This window comes from Cricetulus griseus, chromosome 2, assembly GCF_003668045.3.
Source record: "Cricetulus griseus strain 17A/GY chromosome 2, alternate assembly CriGri-PICRH-1.0, whole genome shotgun sequence".
NCBI classification, from domain to species: domain Eukaryota; kingdom Metazoa; phylum Chordata; class Mammalia; order Rodentia; family Cricetidae; genus Cricetulus; species Cricetulus griseus.
Genome location: NC_048595.1, coordinates 382,342,235 through 382,355,504, shown reverse-complemented (window position 1 = coordinate 382,355,504; position 13,270 = coordinate 382,342,235).

Here is a 13,270-nt window from a genome sequence, read left to right as displayed (position 1 = left end):
ATGTGGAAGGGTGACCCATTTCCACATCCCTTCCCTCGTTCCCCAGACAAGAAGTATTGATTCCATCTCAATGACAAATACTGTTGAAGGGATGGCAACCGAAGCTGAGTCACTGGGATTTCATGGGAACAGGGCAGGGAGTGGCACTCCTCCATATTAAGGTCCCTTTCTACTGGGAAGGGTTGTGACATCAGGGTCTGTAGGTGTCTCTCATCTTGGAGACTTTGGGATGGGCCAGGAGGTCTAGGAGAGAATGACCTCGGGCTACAATTCCCAGGTCTGCTGAGTCTGTAGCAGTAGACTTCCTATTACTAGAGAAACAAGCATAATTTAATCATAGGAAGGAGAGATGTTCTGATTGTAGATTCTGAGGTCCTATGCAGCTATGTGCTCAAGCACAAGTGCTCAGCAGTCTCACTCCTGTGGCAGAAAAGGGAGGCAGGGCCAACTTCCCTCTGGGGAGGTCAGTCTGACCATGACCCCTGACCCTAACCTTGCAAGGTGTTGCCTTCTTCTCCTTACCCTGATTCCTCGGGGAATCAGGATAAAGCCAGAGACCCAGAAAGCACAGGTAGCATGAGGAGGGGCATTCAGTGTGCTTTTTAGCATGGCCAGGTGTCTAGGGGCTGGATGGGTGGATGGATTAAGTAGAACTGGGAGGGCTAGAGACAGGCTACAAGGTTGGGTTTGAGCACATGCATGGAGGAGAGAAGGCAGGGGGTAGATGGCATACCAGGGACCAGGCAGGCCCGAGGCCTGGGGGAGGGGATCGCTCAGTAGACATGCAGCTAGATGGCAGGAAGTTCCCGCTCAAGGTTTGGCCTTTTCTTCCAGGGAATGAACTGTAAGGGCAAGAAAGTGACCTGAGGGACCCTTTAGCTGTTCTGAGGTAAAGGAGGCAGTGAGACAGCAGCAAGAGTGGTGTCTACTGAAATGGCTCAGGTGTGGTGCAGCCACAGGGGTTACAGTGGGATTCCATACATGTTTTACAGGCAAAGAAATTTCCAAGAGAGGGATAGGCAGGCTCTGGAAGGATCCCAGAGAGGACAAAGTCAAGGGAAGCTGATGGCTCCCCAGCTATCCCTCAGATATGTGTCTGTATCATCTTCAGGGGATAGAGAAGAGCTAGGGTGAGGGCCTGCCTCTTGCTCAGAGAGAGGCCTGGAATGTAGGCAAGTGACCTCCTTCTACCTCTGTGATCTTCAGGCAGAAGGCCAGTCTTGGCCTTGGAGACAGGTGGAGATCAGGGACCCTGGACTGGGTAGAGCTTCATCGAGGCTGGCTACGTGACACTGGCCCCACTTTACCTCAGTTTCCCCCTCTGTTAGCACTTCTTCTCTAGGCTGAGATCATGGTGGAGGGATGTTGGCACCTGGGATGGTGTCAGAGTGAGACAGTGCTGTCTCTGGAGACTAAGACTCAGGGCAACAGCAGTGGGACTGCCAGGAGGATTAGCTGTTGGAGTGTGTGTCCATAGAACTTTACAGTTTACAATTGTCCTTTTGGCTTTTATCTACCACCTCAAGACCGGAGACTCTTGTGTCCCCAGTGTACCACAGTGTCTCTGGGGAACAGAAGGGGAATAGCAGTTCCCCTCAGGGGATTCCTTGGGACTGCTTCCTGAGACACCCCACCCTCACAGGCCCTCTGAAGTCTCTGGATTATGCACCAAGCTGCAGCCAGCAGAGCCACTGGGTCCCACCCGAGGCTATAGACCCTTCCAGGCAACTGGTCATAGCTTCCTGACTTTGTATCCTCCGGACACAAGCCCAACATAACTGCTGTATTTTGCTGCACAGTTTGAGGGCCCCTCCTTTACGAGGCTGTTCTTCTGGTCTTGCTAAATCATCACTTGATAGGAGATGGTGTCCAAACCCTTCCCTGAGTCCCTCTGCCCCTTACACATCTGGGTAAGCCCCTTGTGAACCACCCAGATGGGCAACCTCAGCCTGTCACCATTTTCCAAAACCCGCTCTCCCCCAACCAACAGTGAAGTCAAAGCTTGGAATGCTACAGAGGCCAAACCAGACCTTGCACCAGGCAGTGGGTTGGGAGGGTTCCCCACAGGGATGGGACCCAAGACGCTTCTATTTTTAGCCTCAAGGGGGAAAAAACTCAACCGGGCACATACAACACGCCTAACAAATATTTGTTTTTATTCTTAAAAGGACTTGGGATGGCAGATGGCTGGTTTAGGGACTGAATACAGGGGCTTAGAAGAAGCCTCGCCTGTCCCCAGGGCTGCCTGCCTGGCACAGCCTCATTCCAGGGAGACCATGGGGACCACTGAAGGGTCAACTTTTCCTGGAGCAGTCAGGAAGCTTGCCCTCTACCCTTACCCCATCCCAGTCCCCCACTCTGCCCCTGCTGCCCCAGTGCCTCTTATTCCTCTGGTTGTGCCCTGGGCATTGTATGCCCTGAGGTTGACCAGATATCTTCCTCTACAGGAGCCTGCCTGCTGGGGACTTCCTGCAGGGTGTGGTTATTTTCCCTTACAGGAATGCAGACATCCTTTATCAGGGTGCTGTCCCACTGCTCATCCCCTGAGCTGCAGTCAAGGAAAATTAGGGTCAGGTGAGGTTTGATAACAAGGATCACCCTGTATCTTTCCCAGGATCCAACCAAGCCTGGGATGCCAAGGAGCTCAGGCCTCAGGGTGGGTGTGAGAAGTTTATATGAACCTGGACACATATGGCCACAATCTGGGGTCTCAAAGCAGCAGGTGTTCCTCTAGGGCAGACGTCTGAAGTCAAGATGTATATAGTGCAAAAATGTGTGCTCTCTAACAGTGTGTCTGCCCTGTTCAGCTCTGGAACTAAGGTGCCCCTGTTTGTGGCTGCATTGGTGCAGTCTTCAAGGACATCTTCACATACCCCCTTTATCCATCTACATTGCTGCCTCTGCCACTGCCTGTCCTTAGCCTGTCTCTGGCTTTCCACATAGGAATCATTAAGATCATGTCAGGAACCACCTAGGATGCTGGGTAACTCAGTATCCTGAACAGGATTGCTTGTACCATCCAGGGAACATTCCCAAGTCTGGGGATCAGGCCCAGTGTTTCTCTGAGGACTGTGACTCCCAGCCTCCTACAGACCACCTGAGCTCTCTCTTAGTGAAGGACAGAGTGTCTGTTAGACACTGCTTCCACAATTTGGGTTTGGGGAGGAAAGCAAGGCTCATGGCTGAGCTACACAGCCTGACAAGTGGGATGGTAGGGGCATAATGAGGATAAGTGGGCAGAGTCACACGGAGGATAGAGTGAGGCTGGATGAGCACCGCTGGCCTGTGGGCTAATAAAGAGTACAGCCCAGAGCCAGGCCAGTTTTATCATGGTTGTACAGTGTTGGTGCCCAAAGTATGAGCAGCAGCTAGTGGCTCGGTCCTACCCTCAGCATGAGGGCTGTCTAACCTCCATCAAGGACTATAACAAGTCCCTGCAAGCTAGACCTCTTCACCCACCCATGGAGCAGGGAAGGTTGTGATAACCTCCCATAATGCTCCCTGGAAAGAATTGAGGTTCATCTCAATTGCTTCCATCTCCTACATTCAAATGCGATCTGTCCCTTGTCTCTGCATCCCCCCTCCCACACTGTTCCTTGCTGCCACTCAGGGAGACCTCAGGAACATGGAGGTTAGGCTAAGCCACCACCTTGAATCATCTCTGACACCTTCAGGTCTGCACTTGCTCTTGGCCCCTTTCAGTTGTCACTGAAGACCCTTCTCAGGCCTGTCTACCCTCATTCTCTGCCTGGGCACTCCCTCTGCAGCTGCCCTCTTTCCACAGGCTGCTCTTGAAGCCATTGTTTCCACTGGACTGGGAATGGTGGCTGTTTTATCATCACTGCTGCTCAGGATGGAGCCTAAGGCACAGTAGGAATGTGGGATGTTGAGCCAATGCATGGTGTTTTCCACACATTGGTTCAACAGTGAGAGGATCCCGGAAAGTAAATGTCTCTAAGGACAAACCAAACCTCAAGAAGAACTACTAGTGGCTTCCTTTGTGGGAAACTCTTTCCTAGGGGGTCACAGCAGCAAATGTCCTGGACCTCCCAATGAGTGAAAGAATGAGCTAGGCACGGTGGCACCCACCTGTAATCCCAACACTCAGGAGGTTGAGGCAGGAGGAGCACCGAGAGTTCAAGGTCAACCTGGGTTATGTAGCTACAGCCTGTCTCAAAAAACAACCACCACCAATGGTCTAAAGAGATGGCTCAGCCGGTAAGAATGCTGCTTGTGTAAGCACAAGGGTCCTCAGAGCCTAAATTAAAAGCCAGATGTGATGTGAGCATGTCTGTAATCTTAGCACTGTCTGGAAGGGAGACCCGGCGGTCACTGAGGCTGCTGACCCTCCTAGCTCCAGTTCAGGGAAAGACCCAGACTCAAGAGAAGGCAGAGTGGCAGAGCAAGATATCCCACATCTGCCTCTGGCCTCCCCATGGCACCTGTACCCCACATACACATTCACAAATACATATTCATACTCACATATATACACACGTGCACACACACTCACACAACACTCACACACATTCATACACTTATACACACATACACACACATTCTTACACACTCATCCATACATACACATGTGCACACATACTCACAACACACACTCAGACACTCATACACTCACTCATACACACTGATAGATTCACACACAGTTGCACAGTCGCACACATTCACACACTCACTCATGCAACCCACACATTCACACACATACATACACATGTGCACACACACACACACACACACACACACACACACACACACACACACACACACACACACACTCCCCATCTACTGGCTGGACCTCTTTGGCCCAAGGTAACCATCCCGTTAACTCTTCATTCATGGAGACGCTTCGATGCATCACCTCCTCCAGGAAGCCCCCAGTGCTTCACAGACAAACTAGGGAGCAGGTACCCTGGAGAGAGCTCCAGGGGCTGTGAACAGGATCCCTCATTCCTCTCAAGCCAGTCCCCAAGAGCTACTACAGGCTGGCCTGGTGAATCTGAAAACAACAGCCCAGAGATAGAGGGCAGGCAGCTTAGCGAGAGCATGTGGCCTTCAGGTCAGCACCGGGTCATCCCCCACCTCTAACTACTCTAAGTCTCAGTTTCTTCATCTGTAAAGTGGGGATATCTTCCGCACAAATTGACCCCCCAGGAGGCACATGAGGCACGAGGAGACGTCTGCCTATGCTGCTCACGAATGGCAGGTACAGGACAGTTTACCTAGTAAGATGGACTGGGTATGTCTCCTGTTGTCCCATCTTCATCTCTAGGGGAGCCTGTAGGGATGGACAAAAGACCTGTCTTTAGTCCTGGAAGTCTAGCTTCCCATAGGTCCTCAGCCTCTGTGCAAGGGTAGGGGGCCATGTCACAGCAGCTTCTGGCAATCCTGGAGTCCTGGCAACCCAAAGGGAGGCTGTTGGGAACATGGAGAAGATAGGTATATACCCACAGAGACCTATCTTTTCCTTAGGAGAGTGGTGGGTGCTTATGCCTATCTTTTGGAGGTAACATCAGGGCTGCATAAAGTCCTGAGGCTTTGGAATCCAGCACAGCTTTGCTCACAAGAAGCAAAGTTTGTATCATCCCTCTGAAACAATGGACCTGCAGTCCTCCAGGCACTCAGCAGGAGTGGGGACTGGTGGAGTCAGGGCTTATGGGCTCTGCTCTGGGCTCTGTTCAGGACCTCAACATCACTTGTTAAACACGAAGATCCTGCCTGCCCTCCCCCACAGGTCTGAGGTATCCAGAAAGAATGGTCCTGCTGTCAGGGGGTGTGGGGTCCCAGGAAATCCCCCTAAGAGCTCATCTCCCCATCAGATCAGACAGCCATTAGTGGATGGGTTCCACTCTGAAAGCTGTAAGGCTAGAGGGGACCTAAGAGGCCTGACAGCATTGGGGCTGGAGTGGGCAAGAGAGTCCTGGGGGTGGGGACTCAGAGAAGGTGCCCAGATCATCAGCAAAGGCTGGAGGCGGGCAGCTCCTCTCTGGGAGCCATTGAGAAAGTGGCTTTTTAAATTTTTAATTAAAGTTCTGCAGAAGGCTCAAGCTCCCAGGAAAGGGAAAGTGTTGGTGCAGAATAATTAGCCGGACAAAAGGCAAATCCTCTTAGCTTCTCCCTGGGCGATTACAGGTTAATTGGTTGACGTTCTTGCTCGACAGGCCAGACATGGGGGCTTTCCCGTACCTCCTGCCGTTCGCTGACCCCAAGGCCACACCTGCCCTGCTGTCCAGCGTGGGAACCCAGCGGGGCTTCAGTAACCCTCTGCTCGCCCCTGCCCCTCCAGACCTTCTGCTGAGCCTCCATCTTCTCCATCAGCTGGGGAGCCCTGGAGTTCCCCAAGCCCCCTCAGGACAGGGGTGACAGCACTGTCCCAAGGAAGCATGCTGTCCTGTGACACTCTGTCATCTCTACCAAGGCTGCCCACCTCTCCAACGATGCCAGCTGCAGGACACTTCTGGCAGAGTGGAAACCTCTCTCTCTTTCTCCCACATAGCTCGGCTGGCTTGAGGGATAAGAGCTGTGACAGGGTGGCACAAGCCTGTGAGACTGAAAGCTATAGGTGGAGAAGAGGAAGGAAGGAAGGAAGAGGGGATGGAGAGGGACTGATGGCCAGAGCAATGATGGTGTAGAGAGCACACCTGATGGTGGATGTCAAGGCTCATAGGCTCCGTTCACACCCTTGCTAACCATAATTAGGCCTCATTTGTTTCCCTGCCCCATGTGAGGCCTGGCTGTGGCCTTCAGAAAACCCTGAACCACATCACTCCTCTTCTAGCCTTCCTTCCTGACCATACCATAGATAGTCAGAGGTGCAGCACTGGCCTCTGGATTGAGCCCACGATGCCACTGGAGAGAGAAGAGGCCAGGGCCTGGCTGGAGGGAATACAAGATGTGTGTGACTCAACCCAGGTGTCCTGGAATGGACATTTCCTCTCGCCTGCCAGGCATAGACAAGATTGTGGCCCTCACAGAGGCATGAGCCTGTCCCAAGGTCTCTGAGGGGCTCCTGAGACAGCCCTGGGTCCTTGTGTGCTGCCCCCACCCAGGCAGGCTATGAGTCAGCCCACAGCTGGGCTCAGCGGAGGCCACACTGTGGCGGGGTTTCCAGTCTCAGAGACAGGACAGCTGTTTATTTTTCTTGCAGTAAAGGAGAGGGCAGGGGTGGGATGGAGGAGCTGACCCTGCTGGTTCTCACACTGGCCCAGGATCCCTGGAAGGCCATGGCGTGGAAGAGACCGAAGGAGCAGACACTTGATCAGGGGGGCCTCCGGGCCTCCCTGCCACACTCCAGGGGCAGCCAGCCAAAACCAGTGCCGCAGGCCAGTTCCTGGAGCGGGATGCTGGGGTTTCCGAGGTCGGGAAAGTACTGGCAAAGCTCTTTTCATGATGTCACCGGCTCTGCCCTGGCCTGGCCCAGCCCTAGCTCTGTCACCACCAGGGAGGGATGTAGCATGCCCTAGGGAGTTCAAAGCTGCCTGGAAGAGTTACTCCGGGAGAATGCAGGTGCCTACCCTTGCCCCTCCTAGCAGCTGAGACCATTAACTTTGGAGACCCCGGTATACAGCAGGACTACGTCTCCCTGGCTTCTGGGCCAAACTGAGACTCTGTGGAGGGGTTGTTTCCTGAATCAGAAGGCAACCTTCCAAGACAGTGTGATTCATCCCTGGAGGACTGCTGACCCCGATCTCAGCTCTCTTTGTGAATACAGAGATCCTCCCCAGAGCCAGATTCAGGACCCAAGTTGTGAATGAGACCACATATCATCTGTAGTTGGCTCTCAGCCATGAGGGACAAAGTCCTCTTTAGTGAGGAACACTTGTCTTGTTCTGTCTGGAATCTCCACTTTCCTTCCACCAATCCTATTTTTTTTCCTGGAAATTTCTAATGACATGGAACCCACAGGGAAGTAGGCACAGCAGAATGGACAGCCCATAGAGATAGAAAACAAATCTTCCGTGTAGCCATCCACCCAGAAGGTGGACAGCACCCATAAACCTGTGTACCCTCTGGCCGCTGACCCCTTGAGGCTCTGTGCCTGACAAGAAAGACATGGCACGGAACCTGACACTGTCTTCCTACCTCCCCTCCCGTCTGACCCACGGGCCAGCTTTCAGGAGCATCTGTTGGTATTGCTCAGTGTTGTGCTTATGTGAGGGTCCCGGATGCTGCCCTGTGTGGATAGATACATCTCGGGCATTTTTACTTTTGGGAATCAATTTCTCTTTAGAATAGTCTTGCATTTACAGAAAGACTATTTACAGAAGCAGGAAGTACAGAGTCCCAGAGTCTCCTGTTCCTAATGTCTTGTTCCTTCCAACTATTGTTCACCCGTTCACTTACTTAGGGACATCTGTCTGGCAAGTTTTAAGAGATACTCTTGTTAACTATGAGGAAAGGCCAGCACCATGTTTTGGAAAATATCATGGTTCAAGGGGTTCTGCCTATAGTTCCCTGCAGCCTTGACGTCCCCAAGATGTTTTCTAGGTCCCAGGAGGCCTCTGCCTCTGGGCAGCAGGATAGTCAGATGGCAAGGACACATACACTTCTTCCCTTGGGACTGGTCTCTCTCCTGGGTGAATGCATGGCTTTGGCAGAGCAAAACTGAGGTTATATTTCTGTGGTTTGAATATGAGCCTTTTCATCGGGCACGGGGCAGTCGGCCCTGGAGCAGACATCTCCCACTGAACTGGATGGTGCTACGTCATTCTGTCACACCACATGGACTCTCAATGCCACCCAGAGATGCTGTAGCCACAAGCCAAGTGAGACTGACTTCAGAGTAGTGAGACAAGGGCGCAGCCTGGTGTGCAACCAGCATTGAGCACACCCATCGTATGTGGTGCACTACAGAGTTTTCATCCCACTGACAGCACCGGGGTTGTTCATAGGGTGCTGCCCTAAGCACTGAGGAATAATATGCTGAGCTATGACATCACTAGGTGACAGGACTCTCCCGGTCCATCATGATCTTAGGGAGGCCTGTGACATAGGCAGTTAGCCACTGACTAAAATGTGACTGACTGTATTGTGTGTGTGTGTGTGTGTGTGTGTGTGTGTGTGTGTGTGTGTGTGTGTTACTGTCATCCCCCTGTATGTCATAGCATTTGGTACCTTCCTACTTAGGACAGTGTGCCCTCCCTGGCCAGGTGACTCTTAAGAGGTAGCAGAGTCCCAGCCTGAACAGGCCCGTGAATGCCCCCTGGCCACCCAGATGTCACCCCTGCAGCCCAGGAGTGACTGTCCTTTGTAGTTGAATCCCCCTGCACTTAGGAACATGCAGAAGTCATTAAAAATAACCAATGTCTTTGTGACCCTGCTTGCCCGGCCTGCTGCATATTGCCTCACCAACCTGTCTATAGCACCCCCGGGGCAGGCCTATGGAGTGAGGTGCATTAGGCTTAGCCATGGCTCCCACTCCCTAGGGAATCTGGATCCAGGGCAGCAGAGAAGAGGGTTCAGCTAGCCACTGAGAATTTGGCCCTGAGCACACTGGGGTCTCTTCCTGTCTGCCCTCCTCCAACCCTCCCCAGTGTCTCTCCAGTATTACTTGCCATTGCTGTATACAGGCCATCTTGTTGCCAACTCTGGGTTGGGAATGCATCTTAGTCCTCAAGGAGAGACAGAATCTGCAGAAGGTGGCCAAAGCCATGACATCAGAGTGACGTGCAGAAGGAATGAACACAGAGCTCCAGCTTAGGGCCTGAGTCCCTGGGAACGAGTGCTCTGTTCAGACCACCTGCCGCTCTATCTCGAGACAGGAGTCTACTCAGCACAAATCCCAGGGCTTTCCCATGCTAGCCTGAGCACCCCAGAATCAAGAACCCATATTCTTCAAAAAAGGACTTTGGGCATCCTAGAGCTGGGCCAGAGGAAGGGTGTGATTTGCATAGGAAATATCCCTGCTAGCTCATGGGTTGGAAGTTTGGTACCAATCACTGTTCTGGGTTTTGATGGGTTCTAGAAACTTGGGGAGATGGATCCCAGCTACAGTAAATAGATCACCACGAGGTCCAGGGCCGTCTTCCAAGGTTACACTGGGTCTGCAGGCTCTGCTTTGCTTCCTGCTTCCTGTTCATATGAGGTGGACAGCCTCACTGGCCACAAGCATTTGCAGCCACCAAGTGGCTTTGGGCAAGACCCTGTGAAACCATGAGCCTAAATAAGCCTTTCTTCCTTTATTTGTGACAGGTTTCATTGTGCTGTAATGACAACAAAAGAAACTAAGAGGGACGAAAGGATGGGGCTTAGAGAGATGGCTCAGTGGCTAAGTGCTAGCAGTACATAGCCTCATGTCCTGCTATAACTGAGGATCTGAGTTCGGTTCCTAGCACCAGGGTAGGAGAGTCATTTGGATCTGAAATATCCCTATAGGCTCATAACTGCCTGCAACTCCAGCTCCCACTGATCCGATGCCTTCTTCTGGCCTCTGCAGACATCTGAACTCATGTATACATAACCACACACATACACATAGTTTAAAAAAAGAAAAAAACAAATCTTTTGACAAGAAGACAAATAAGAACGGATGTAGCTTGAGACAGGGGAGTTTGGACTCAGCAATGGTGAGCCATAGATGGCTCCTGCACTAGGGGGTGAGGGTGTGGGGGAGTGGAGGGAGCTCACTCAAATGGTCCAGGCTGGTTCTCTGCTTCTACAAGCCCCTCCCAGGCTATCCATTCCCTTAACCAGGAGAAAGCTACTCATACCACTGCACAGTGAGGCTAAACCAGAGCCAGATGATGAGCCTCTGATGGGTATGGGATGCAGGGCCAGCAATGCTCTTGGTTTCTGTCTCCAGAGCTTAGGTCCAGTCCAGGTCTTAGCACACAGGCACACGGGGCTTCCAGAGGGTATGAAGATGAAGCCCCAAACAGTGTACCCTCCCCCTCCCACCCTCCCACAAGGGCTACATAGCGCACAGTAGGCCCAGATAGGTCCAGGATAGTTATCTGTTGGATAGAAAGAACTCAGGTTCCCTGGAGGACTTTAAAACTGGTCAAACCGGTTCAAAGGCAGCTTTTCTACAGTTTTTACAAGAAGCTATGCTCCCTTCTCTGAGGAGGTCTGACCAACCCAGGCCCTTCCTCCCCCTCCTTGCACTTCTCTCCAGAGGACTGGGCCTCGCTGTCTCTTTGGTCTAGGACTTCTCAACACTCCCCCCCACACACACACCTTCCTGGAAGGGACAGTTGATGGGGAGACCTAGCTAGGGACCAGGGAGCTGGCTCACCTGTGAAGCTGCTCGCCTGCCTGATATGTCAGCAAGCCAATTACTTCTTGCTGAGTCTCAGTTTCCCTGGGGAGGGGGGAGGGTGAAGGTAGAGAGCCCTGAAGGACAAGAGTCCCAGGAACTCTGCTCACTGCTCTCCACAACCTGCAGCTCTGGCACCATGCTCTGGGGCCTCAGGCATTCCCTCTGTGAGATAGATAAGCTGTCACGAGCCCTGCCCCCACCACCCTGGTCTGATAACCTTGCCCATCGAACTAACCTGGACCGGCTTTTCTCTAAGCATCTCTAGTTCCAGACTGCAGCTGGGAATGTTGCCTGGGCCCTGGAGATCCAGTACCACATCCTGGGGGAAATGAAGTAGGACCAAGGCTGGGGATTCTGGGGCCCCTCACTCTGCTCTGTGAGGCCCTCCAACAGGCCAGGCTGAGGAAAAAGGCCCACAGCCTTAGTACCACTCACACTGTGGTTCTTGGCTCTACCATGTCCTGACCTTCCAGTGACCACAGGGCCCTGGCCAGATGAGCTCTGTTCCCCTTGGAAAGGACCTGTGTTCGGGAAGAAGGATGAGGTTCAGAAGCCCTCCCAGGCTGGGAGAGCTTTCTGGAGGAGGCCATGTGGAAGCACAGGGATGGGGGTGGGGTGTAAGCCAGGAGAGCATTCTTGAGGACAGGGACTATACTGAGTCCCCTCCAAAGGCCCCTAGGCTCTGGCCAAAGCAGTGAGAAAACAAGGAACAAAGGAGAGAGTTTCAGGTGCCAGGTCACCCCAGGAGTCTGTGGCAGGCAGGCTTGAACACAGCAGGGTGGGGCTTAGCCCCTTCCTCTAGTTGGAACCCTAGGGCATGTCACTCAGTCTTTCTGTATCCTCTACCCAAGAGAATGTTAGTAAGCCAGGAATGGTACCCAAGCACCAGGACGGGAGCCACAGGGCTCAGCGCAATGATACTGAGCTGTGAAAACAGCTTCTTCATTAATCACAGGGGACTAGAGGCAGTGAGGTTGTTTGGATTTCCTTGTACTATCACCCAGGGCATTATGATACTCCAGAGACCCATCTGGTCCTGTGTTGGCCTCAGTACATAAACCCCACAGTCCCAGGTCTGCACTAGAGAATGGATAGAGGACCAGGAAGAAGGATGGAGGTATATGGGAGAGGGGAGACCTGGACTGGAGTGGTGGAGAAGGGAGGGGAAGGCTAGAGACCCAGGAGGGTGGGAGAGGGGAAGATTGGAGATGTGCAGGGGTGGAGGGAGGAGGGAAAGGTTGGAGGCTTTGGGTAGGGATGTGGAGTAGAGAAGGAAGTGAAGGGGGCACCAGGCACTACATGAAGTGAGGAAGAAAGGCAGAAGGACCAAGGAGCCACTAGAGGCAGAGCAGGAAGCAGCAGTGGGCCCACGTGTTGCCTCAACAAATATTTGCCATCCAAACAAGGACAATTTTTAAAGAAAGGATCAGAGATCTGAAAGATAATTTGTTTAGTTGTTTGAATATTTATTCATCAGCCAAAAGTTACTTTTATCACATTGGTGAACTTATAAAAATCATTCTATATGAAATCTTTATAATAAAGCCAGGTGTGGTGATACATGCCTGTGATCTTGGCACTTGGGAAACTGAGGCAGGAAGATCTCAGCCTGAGACCAGCCTGGGCCATCAGAACAAGACCCTATCTCAAATTAAACCAAACTGAACAACTATCAAAATAAAGCAATTGTTCTAAAGGAATTTAAGTTAATTGAGTCAGAGCACACTTTTTCTACCTATTATCTGAACATAACACAATTACTGGCAGAGTCTGGATTCTTCATCGCACACATGTTGGAGCCTCCACATGTCCCTGGCATTTCTGCCCAGTGACTTCAATATGGTCCCTCTACCTTGAAGGTTTTTGTTCCCATCTATTTTCCTGAGTGTTCTCCAAAGTTGCATTTTGACTGTGGATCTGCTGCTGTCTTCCGCAGACTCATCTTAGAAGGTGTGGAGTGTGTTAATAGGTAAAAGCAGTTGCTGAGAAAGCTTGAGGACC